Below are 10257 nucleotides of genomic sequence, written 5' to 3' on the forward strand. Positions count from 1 at the left end.
CAAGAATTTTTTTCTAACGGTATGAAGAATATGAACACAAGTGTCAGATTTGTAAAGGATTAATCGTATAGCAAAGGAATGTCGTTGGCTTTATGATGAAGATAATTCTCAAAAGAGACGAGTTCCAGTAGCAACAGATACATCCTATGGAATGTACACCAACAGGTACATCGACACAGGTGCCACGGAACACATCACCGGAGAATCGAAAAAGATGAACATGCATGAAAAATACCGTGGCCATGATCAAGTCCACACCGCGACTAATGGTGCAGGTATGAGGATATGTAATGTTGGTCACTCAATTATCAATACCCCAAATCAAGATATTCATCCCAACAATATTTTTCCTAAAAGGAATGTCATAATCAACAGCTACAAGATAAAAAAAGTCCAATCCTGCTTTTGGCAGATGACAAACAACTCATGAAATAGAGATTTCATGTCAACATCTGAGTACCATGTCATGCCATACTCTAGTCTGATCACCACTATTAATACTAGTCAGCAACCCGTGCATCAGCACGGGCTAGTATGTGAAAACATGTAGATAATATGTAAATGTGCATGTGATTTTCTGCATGTTGCATAACTTGGAAGAATTTCTCTGCAAGGTTTCTAAGAAGCATCTTATATGAGCTTGTATTGTTTTGATTTTCGAAAGGACCATAGGATTCACTATTTCTTGACAAATCTTTTGTGTTGCTTCTGTTGCTTCACTAACCATCACGTACGTGAGGTTACACTAAAATTTGGTTCTTAACATAATCATCATGTCATCCGGATTTTGCGACAGAAATCATCCATCTTTGTCCATAGATTTAGACTGAGATTACATTGAAATTGTGGTCGACACACACATGAGTCATGGGAATAATGAAATTATGAATCAGGCACAGATGATTTTACTAAGAAATACCATTCTTTCTCGCCAAACTATCTAAATAAACAAATTTATTCAGCTGATGTGAAGACTTACGTGTACTTGTAAAAGAACAAATCTATGGACCTATATAACTAAACTAATGCACTGGTTGTGATGGTCATGGTCGACATAAAGGTGTTTTGTGAACTACAATCGTAGAAGTGACATGTATATCCATAACAAAAGATCAATTGAATAAAAGGAAGGATTCCAAGACAGTATGTATCTTCTAGCTTGAAATTCTGACAACAGAGCAGCATTCCATGACCTAAGCATAAGAGGAGATGCGCAACACCGTCATTCTGCTCCCGAAGTGGGTTCAGTAGAGGCATATTAGTCCATCATTCAACAATGGTAATAGAAAGGGCACAACTAAATAAACATTTCACAAATCATTAGTTGTATAGTCATATCTATGAGAAAACGATGATAGATTTTTGAAGTCCGAAATATTTAAACAATTCACTTCCATTTAAAAGTTTACATTAATATATATCTAGTAATATATGGCTCTTCCATTCATTAAAAAAAAGTGTTGGATAAACTATAGGAAATAAATGTGTGCATCAAGTAGAATGAGGCAACTATCGATCTTTGGCCCTCTACTGCAGGAAAGGTTAAGTAATTTATCATATATAACAAGAAAATCTAACCTCAAGTATTAAGAACTATAAACATCAGACTTTCTTTGCCGAGTAAAATTCCACTTTTCTCGATTCCAATCTTGTGCCCAAATAAATAAAGTTTGCAAAAATTGCAGTGGCATTTTTTAAAGTTTGGAAATTGCAGTGGAATTTTTATGAATCGCCATAATTGGAGTGGCATTTATCTAATTAACCCAATAAATAAAATATATAAAAATAAATAAATTGTATAGTTGCAAAAGAATATCTTACAGTTGTGACATGGATATTCCTTGTGTTTTCGTTTTAAATTGCCTGATAGGGGCCGATTAGGTGTAGGCCGACAAATAGGATCACGGAATAGAAAGGAAACATTATGCCATGTAATTCACGTACATTGTAGGCATGATAGTTCCACTACTTCTTCCAAGGGGATTGGCAATAGTAAATCATAGACACTGATAGGGTGGTAGAGACAATATTGTGTACAATTCAAAATCAAAGATCTTTGTACAACAGAAGTTTACAAATTTAATATCCACTGAATTTAATCTTACCACTCTGTGTGAATACGGAATAATTGAATTCTCATGCACGAATGACCCTTTATTTGCGCTTAAAAGATTACTTTATGAGAGATACCAAAAGAAGGCTATTTCGGAGGAGGACAAACATGAGATAGGAGAGGCCTCCGAATCATCTTCGGCGCTATGCTAAGATAACAGTAAAAGCTGCACCCTGGATCAGTTATTAAAAATTATAGAAGGCACTAAACATTACAGATACAAATATGCATACTCGAGCTGTATTGAAGAGAAAAAATAGTTGTGATGTAATGAACAAACCATGGAGTCCAAAATTTAACAACGTGGTCGAGCAACAGGACTTAGAGGTAACATCATGTGCGGAAACATACATCTGTTGCTTGTGTAGAGATTGTGCAATAATGTTCTGAAGAAAAACTAAACATTGATAGAACGATTACTAATATCTCCCTCCTATAGAGGTCTGTCTGGTACACTGGATATAAACTCCTTTCCTGCAGTATCTAATGTTTTTCTGCAGTATCTAATGTATAGTACTTCCAGCGATGGTACTCATAGTGTGGACAATGGACATCAGCCTTCAGGCTCTCTAATTTTCCAGATTGTGCACAATCTCTCGTTTATAATTTGGGAGCAGAGAAAACCAATGTGTGATACATATCTAGAATATAAGAATGATGTTACTTCCTCCCAGGCATATTTAGCATGCAGGCACATTAGTATATGGAAGCTAGGCCAGTACTATAGTAGTGATTCATGTTTGAACTGTGAAATATCTGCAGCTCTTAGTTTCAACTCCAAGGCTGGCCCTAATGCCATTGGTGACAAAATTAAAAGATGAAATAAATCATGTAAAGCCTGTCAAAGAAGCCCATGACGTAGTTCGTGCAGACAACCATACCGATCTAATGAACAAATAATAATCTGACAAAGAATTCTTGAAGAAGGGAGAGACAGGGAGATGTATGTACTGATGTGAGGTGAAGTTGAACATCTATGCGAGCCTGGTCATTCAGTTCATGTAAGCAAGCAATCGTGGGACTGCGCAGATGGAGAGGCCGGTTCAGGAGAGAAGATCGCTGAGAATCCTCACCAAAACTTCAGAAGATTAGGCGATGGAAGGTGGGATGTGGTCACTGGAGTCTTGAGGACATGGTGGGCAGATAAAGTTGTCGGCATCTATCATGGCAATCTGATGAGTGGGATGTGGTCACTGGAGCCTTTAAAACATGGTGGGCGGATGAGGTTTGCTGCATCTATCATGGGGATGAGATGACCATCTTTGTCTTGGGCAGGCTGCAGCTGGAGAGGTGACAACACCTGCAGAGGAGGCGGCAGAGACCTCGGCCAGGAGCCCAGGAGCATGGCAAGAGAACAGGATAGGCGGCGGAGACCTCGGTCAGGAGCGTGCCGGCGTCCATGGTAGGCGGCGGTGAATTCTGCAAGGAGTAAACAAAGTAAAGGTAGGGCAGGGAAGAAATCACGTCCAATCTATTCAGGACGTATGGCCCATCAAGACAGGAAGACACATCAATTTCCATTTAGCAACCCGTGAGTTTTTCTTTCCGTGGAGGAAAAAAACATGTGGGACATCATGCATGGACTCTATCTACATCTAACGGTTGTCAATATATATTAAGGAGATCTAATGGACAACAATCTTATTCTCAAGGATTAACATGGAGTCTCCGTTGGTGCTTCCGATTAGTAAATATAAGATATAAGATATAAGATTAGATATAAGATAGATATACAGATTTGCTATTTTACAGTCGAGTGTTTTTCAATTCGTCGTCAATCAAATCCGTGTCCGTCCATTCTCGCGCAGAGATTCGTGTTGATTTCTTTTTTCTTCGTGCCGGCGTTCCATTTGTTCGGGTTGATTCGTGTTGGTTTCTCGGGTTTGGTTTTCCTGTCTCAGCCCGTTACCGCCCCCGCCCCGGCACTGTCTCCACTTTCATTTGGGGGGTTCTGTTTTGATAAGGCAAGGAGAAGGGAAGGAGCTCGAGCGGCGGAGGAGAGGAAGCGATTTCTTATGTTCATGGCGATTCCGGGCTATTCCACCGCCCGATTTCGATTTCTCCTCCCTTTTCTATTCGATCCCCGCTGCCGCGGTTGGTTGTCCTTGTCTCTCGCGTTTCCCTGTGTTGTGGCTATGTAGTTCCGGATCTAGGTAAGTTTTGGATCCGTGGTTCATCTGTTATTGGTGTTGTCCGTGGATCCGTGGTAGGTGCATGTTGCTGCCGTGTTTGTTTCTAGTCCGCCATGCCTAGCGCTCCATTTCCCATCCTTCTGCCCGCCTGAGTTGTGTAGGAGCTTGTTGTATGTGGGGAGTTCTAATCCATCTCCTTGTTGTGGTCCTTTTCTCCCCTGCTTGTAGATGTAGAGGTAGGCGTAGGTTGTTTATTCTGATGTAGATGTAGAGGTAGGCGAAGTTATAGTTGCAGCGGTGGATTCGCCCTATCAATTTTATTTCTGCTGGCCTGGGTGTCTGTTCCTTTGTCGTTAGATGTAGTTGCAGATGGTCTAGCATGGGTTTCTGCCTGCTTCTGCAGTTTACTTGTAGTTGCTGTTAGCTGCTGATGTTTGCTGTTGTAATCCCTGGAATTCAATATGATTTTTTTTGTTAGATGTAGGTGTTCATTTCACCCGGTACCTGAATCTCTCTGAATTTGTGTGTACTAGGCTGCAGTGTTGTTGTAGTGTTAGTCCAGGAATCTCTCTGAATTTCATGCTTCTTTACGGTGTATTTTTACTCCAGACTTGAAGTGTAACTTACCCCTAGAATTACAGTGTATCCCCATCCAGAATTACTGTGTAATTTAACTCATAATTACAGTGTAACTTGCCCCATAATTGCAGTGCATTTACAGTGTAGCCTGATGCTTCTTTATTTGTTGTTACTCTGTAATTTGTCCTAGTAGTACTGTGTATTTCCCCCCTAATTACAGTGTAATCCTGATGCTTCTTTCTTCAGTGTAAATTTTGCTATAATTACTGTGTAACATGTCGTAGAATTACACTGTAGGTTACCCTGCAATTACAGTGCAATATACCGTGATTACCGTGTGTTTTTTGTGCTTCTTTATTTGTAATTACTGTGTAATTTTCCCTAGAGTTACTGTGTAATATTTTCCCCCGTTACCGTGTAATTCTCATGCTTCTTTCAGTGTAAATTGCAGTGTATATTTTTCAGTGTAATACTGCGCCAGTTTCTTTGTTATTTACATTGTAATTTTTCTCAGATGTTTTGCATGCATTCATGTAGTTTTGCACTGTAATATCCCCCATTCTTACTATATAATTTATCTTCAGTTTTTGGCAGTGTACTTCCTCTACCTTTTCATTGTAAGTTGCCCTAATTATTGTGTATTTTGACTCAGAGTTTCACTGTATTTAGGTTGGTTTTTACACTGTATTTTAAGTGATTCTTGCACTGTATTAATATGCCCCATTATTCTATAATTCCCCTGATTGCTGCCTTTCAGTGTATTTGTTGTGAGATTTCCCTTGTAATTGAGCCCCATTACTCTATAATTTTCAACTTTCTTTAATTTCTTTTTTTTTCGTGTGTCATGTATTCTGTTTTGTTAGGTTTAGGTCAATGGGGAGACTACGGAAAGTCTCTCACAAGGATGTTTCGGTAGTTTCTTCTATCGTGAGTGCTGATTCTTGGAATGATCATTTTGTGCCTAATGACTTTGCGGAAGATGGTTCTAATGCTATGTCTTTGGTAGTTATTTCTGTCTTGTTCTCTACTTTCATTTTCGTTTTTATTCTTTCTTTCAGTTTATTAATTTTTTTTGTTTGTTGACTGAATTGTTTTTCAGGATCTTTCTAGTGATGATAGAGGGTTTGATAAAGCTATTTTTCAAGAATTTCATTGCAATCCCCATGCTTCCTTTTTGTAATTGCAGTGTAATATACCCTAGAATTGCAGTGTAATTTAGCCCAGATTTTAGTGTAATCCCAATGCTTCATTTTTTTAATTACAGTGTAATTTTCCTAGAATTGCAGTGTAAACTCCATGCTTCATTTATGTAATTACAGTGTAATTTTCCCCATAATTACAGTTTAAACTTCATGCTTTATTTATGTAATTATAGTGTAATTATTCCCCGAATTGCAGTGTAATTTTTCCTAGAACTTCAGTGTAAATTTCATTTTTTTTCTAAACAAAGTAGTGTAATTTTCCTGCTGAACCTCTATTACTTGATATTTGAGCTTCATTCTTGTTCAGCTTTGCTTGAATTACAGTGGATTTTAACTCTGTTTAGGGCGATTATCCTGTGTAGTTCCTTGGTTATTATCATTGTAATCCACTAGTGTGATTATTCATTTCCTTCACTGTCCATGTGTACGAGCACTGTAACAAGCTCTGCTTTTCATTGTCAATATTAATGCCTTCATCTGATAGGACTTGTGTTCTTTATGCTGATAGGTATGTCTTTGTATTCATGACTTCGTCTGAACTTGCATGTATCTCTGTAATCCACTGAGTTCATGTTAGTTACATTGCCCTGTATCGCAGCAAAGATTTTTTCATGTGTACTACAGCAAAGTTTTTTTCATGTAATTTCCCCATGGTTCATGCTACCTACATTGCCCTATACTGCAGCAAAGTTTTTTTCATGTGTACCTTACACTGGAATTCGTGTTGGTGTAGTGTTTTGACAGTGAAATATTAACAGTTTTACCTTCTGACAGTTAGAATTTCCCCCCTGATGATTCCCACATTTTCACTAGATTGTATGATGTTTTTTTTTCTACAGGCTAGTTCATGTAGGATGTGTATCTAGAGCAGCGGGGTGAGGAAAAACACGGAAGAGTTCAATAGAAGTGTGATCAAAAGGAGTAGGACATTACGTGAGCTGTGGACCGTCTCTTGGTTGATCTTCCTCTGCCCTCCACCAATTATTCGGATCTGTTCTTCCCCCTTGCTTCTCTCCAGGTACTTGCCCCTCTGATGTGCCTCTCTGACTTGTTGTTGTTCTTCCTTCTTCTCACTCCCTCTCTCCCATGACGTCTCTCTGATGTTTTTCTACTCTTTCTTCTCCTCATTTCCCCTATCCCATGGCGCCTCCCAGATGACTTGTGTGATGCAAGTTAAAGGAGGGTCCTGGGAGACGCCAGTATTCTGCTGATTTTTGTTCCTTTTCTTCGTCAGGTGATTTGTTGTCCAGGAAAGGAAAAAAGAGCATGGGCAACGGTCCAGGTGGGTTTCGTGATAGTTGCCTTGTTTTGTTTTGGTTATTAGTTAGAACCGGGTCAGATTTTAGCCGCCCGACCCATTTTTTTGGAAATACAAGCATACAATTGTCCATGGTATTTGGACATAGGTGTCAGCGCTTGATTTGTCAGGAAATTTGACTATAATATAGTGCTTTTTACCTTTGTATTGGATGACTTTCTTCGTTATTTAACTTGTTTACCCCTAACCCGGGTCTGATGTTCACCCCTGACCCGTTTAGGCGTTCTTTTTTGCTTTATGTTGATTTTCCTGCTCATACAGGTGTAATGTGTTGATTGGTCAGGAAATTTGACTGTTTTTGAATTGAAAAACAGTCAAATGTCAAATAGACAGTCCCTAGATATAAGATATAAGATTGACTATTGTCCTAGCAAAGTAAACATTTTATACTTTCATATGGCTTTCCAACAAGGAGAATCAGAGAACCTGGCCTTAATAGCGGCTACAATATTGTTCCAAAAGTATTTAACACGACAAATTTTTATGCCACAAGCCTTGTTTTGTTTCTAGTTTCCACCACCATTTTACCAAAAGGCTAATATTTTGCTGGCGCCAATCTTTAATATGTAAACCACCAATTTTGTCAGACTGATAAATTCTAGCCTACTTAACCATTTGATTAGCTCTTTTCTTCTTCCACTTTTGCCAGAAGAAATGCCTTTTTTTGCATAACCATTTTTTAAATAAAGGTATTATTCAGAAGGAACATAGACATAAAATAGGAAGGAATCAAGTCTTATTGAACAATTTGGATCCATGAAATCCCAGTCAATGTTCTTGAAACCAGTGCTACTAATCGAATAAGCTCACTGCTACTAGTCAACTGAGAGGCATGGCGGCAAAATGTTATGATCGTGTTTTAGTCATGCATGTTTCATGTTAACTTGTATTTCCACTGTGTAACATGGGAGTACCCAGAGCTCTAGTACGCCCCCTAGTTGTGTTGCTGAAGGTCTTCCTTGTAAATGGAGTTCCAAATAAACTAACGGCTTTTGAGCTCTGTTGAGAAGCACGGGGTCAGATAAAGCCAACCACTTGTGTTTCTTCTCATCATGTTCTGAACTTCCCAATGCCTCTCATACCAATATGTAATAATCAGAGATAATATCCGTACATGTCAGTGAGGTAAACAGAACAGGAATTTCTTATTCTTACGTAGTAGTATGAGAGAGGAAAGGAACTTCAGAAGCATATATATAGTGCCAAAACATGTTTCAATGTCTTTGCTGAGCCCATGTGACATACTCTGCAACGGCCACGCACATCAGGGACTATATAGAACAAAAACGGCCATGATCAATTGAGTGGCATGCCATGTGGCCTTGTGAACCCGACATGGTGCCTGCTTCGGAAGGTGGGGGTACCTAGAGCGTGTTTGGTTGCCTGCATACAGACTAACCAGACCCATATGGTACGAAAATGGTTTGTTTGGTTGCCTAAGTCGCATCAAAATGTTGTCCCGCACGAACCTCTCTAGATGGCATGACTTCCGTGGACACCTCTAACACCCAGGGTTGCCCGTTCATGAGCTGGCTTGTTACACTCATGCATACAAAGGAGCCGCCGATGCTTTTCTTGATATATCCTGCTGGCGGTGCATACCATCTAGAGAGGTTAGAGCTGGCCTCCTTTTTCTACTTCGAACAACGTTCCTTCCGCTCAGCAGTCCACCACTACCGGTTCTTAGGGGCAAACTCCGCCACAGTCCCAATGCAGTCACCGTGGTTGTTCGTGTTTTGCTCCGACCACCACTTCTACCAGGAATCGATCCCATGTCCAAAGCAATAGTCGAAGACTAAGGATTGGCCCAATAACCAACTCTGACTTGCATCCTTGTCATATGGTAGAAAAAATAACTTTATTTGATTTCTTCTCACTGATACATTAGTAACAAAATACATATTTTTTTGGGCCTAAAAAACCACACTAAATCAGCGAACCGGTGGTCCAACCGGTGAATTGGAGGTTGGCGTCCCTAGCCTCTCAATGAACCGATGCACACGAGACCTCATCGCCGTCAGATGCTAGCTCCAGTGCTCCGGTTGCCTTGGTTTTTCCGGTCTCCGAGATGGAGATGATACCGGCCTCGGTGTCTCCCGCCCCCGAGATGGAGATGATAGCGACCACGTCATCCTCCGTCCTTGTGAGCGAGACCAGCCTAAAGAATGTTCAGGCTATAGTTTGAGACATATTTGTCCCAGATAAAATCTTCTGGGACATGGTCATTGATTCCTTTGTCGCATACCATTGCCACCAGATGTGATATCAGGGTGGCTGGTGGGTTGTGGGTTGTCGCAAGGTCGATGCATCGACCTAATCTCGAGGCCAAAATTACAGGCTCGGATGCTAGATCCGTTAGTCTAAGTTCATCGTCCTCTGTGTCAGAGATCGTTCGTGTAGAAAATAAGAGCCCCGACATGATCGTGCATGTGATCTATTGAGGCGGCGGGACACATAACTGGAGGCCGCTGGAGAGGTCGATGTAGAATGTCAGTGACCCAAATAAGATGGTGTGGGCCGGGGAGGTCGGTGGGTTGATGTTGAACCGGGCTGACCTGTCCGTGACAAAGGTGAGGGAGCCAAAGATGCGGTTCTCTCCTGGAGCGAGGTCAACATGAGCGATGGGAGATCTGATCTGGATTCGGTCTCTGACCGGCACAACCCCTGCGTGGCGTGCCAACTATCAGTTCAGAAAACCATAAGTTCTCTCGGTAGGGTTGCGAACATGGCTGGAAGTACCCGAGGCGAGATCACACAAGGGAGTTGCCCAGGTTCCGGACCTCGTAGTGAGGTAAAACCCTACATCATGCTTCTGATTTGTATTCATGGTGGAGCACCTCGAGCGAGGGGGTTATAATAGATATGAGTATATGGCTACCAAGACTGTAGTCTACACTGTAGATGGGAATGAAT

At 40.6% G+C, this 10257-nt stretch overlaps 1 long non-coding RNA gene across 2 annotated transcripts; it reads left to right on the top strand.

Moving 5' to 3' along the window:
• Positions 1-4037: 4037 nt before the first annotated feature.
• On the top strand, positions 4038-7531 carry LOC123167038 (uncharacterized). 2 transcript variants are annotated; one of them, XR_006483753.1, is made up of 3 exons: positions 4038-5826; positions 5924-7044; positions 7261-7531. It is a non-coding gene; the product is annotated as an uncharacterized lncRNA (long non-coding RNA). The 2 variants fall into 2 exon arrangements; XR_006483752.1 differs by having other exon boundaries at positions 4038-7044.
• Positions 7532-10257: the final 2726 nt, after the last annotated feature.

Source organism: Triticum aestivum, chromosome 7D (assembly GCF_018294505.1).
Source record: "Triticum aestivum cultivar Chinese Spring chromosome 7D, IWGSC CS RefSeq v2.1, whole genome shotgun sequence".
In the NCBI taxonomy this organism is placed as follows: domain Eukaryota; kingdom Viridiplantae; phylum Streptophyta; class Magnoliopsida; order Poales; family Poaceae; genus Triticum; species Triticum aestivum.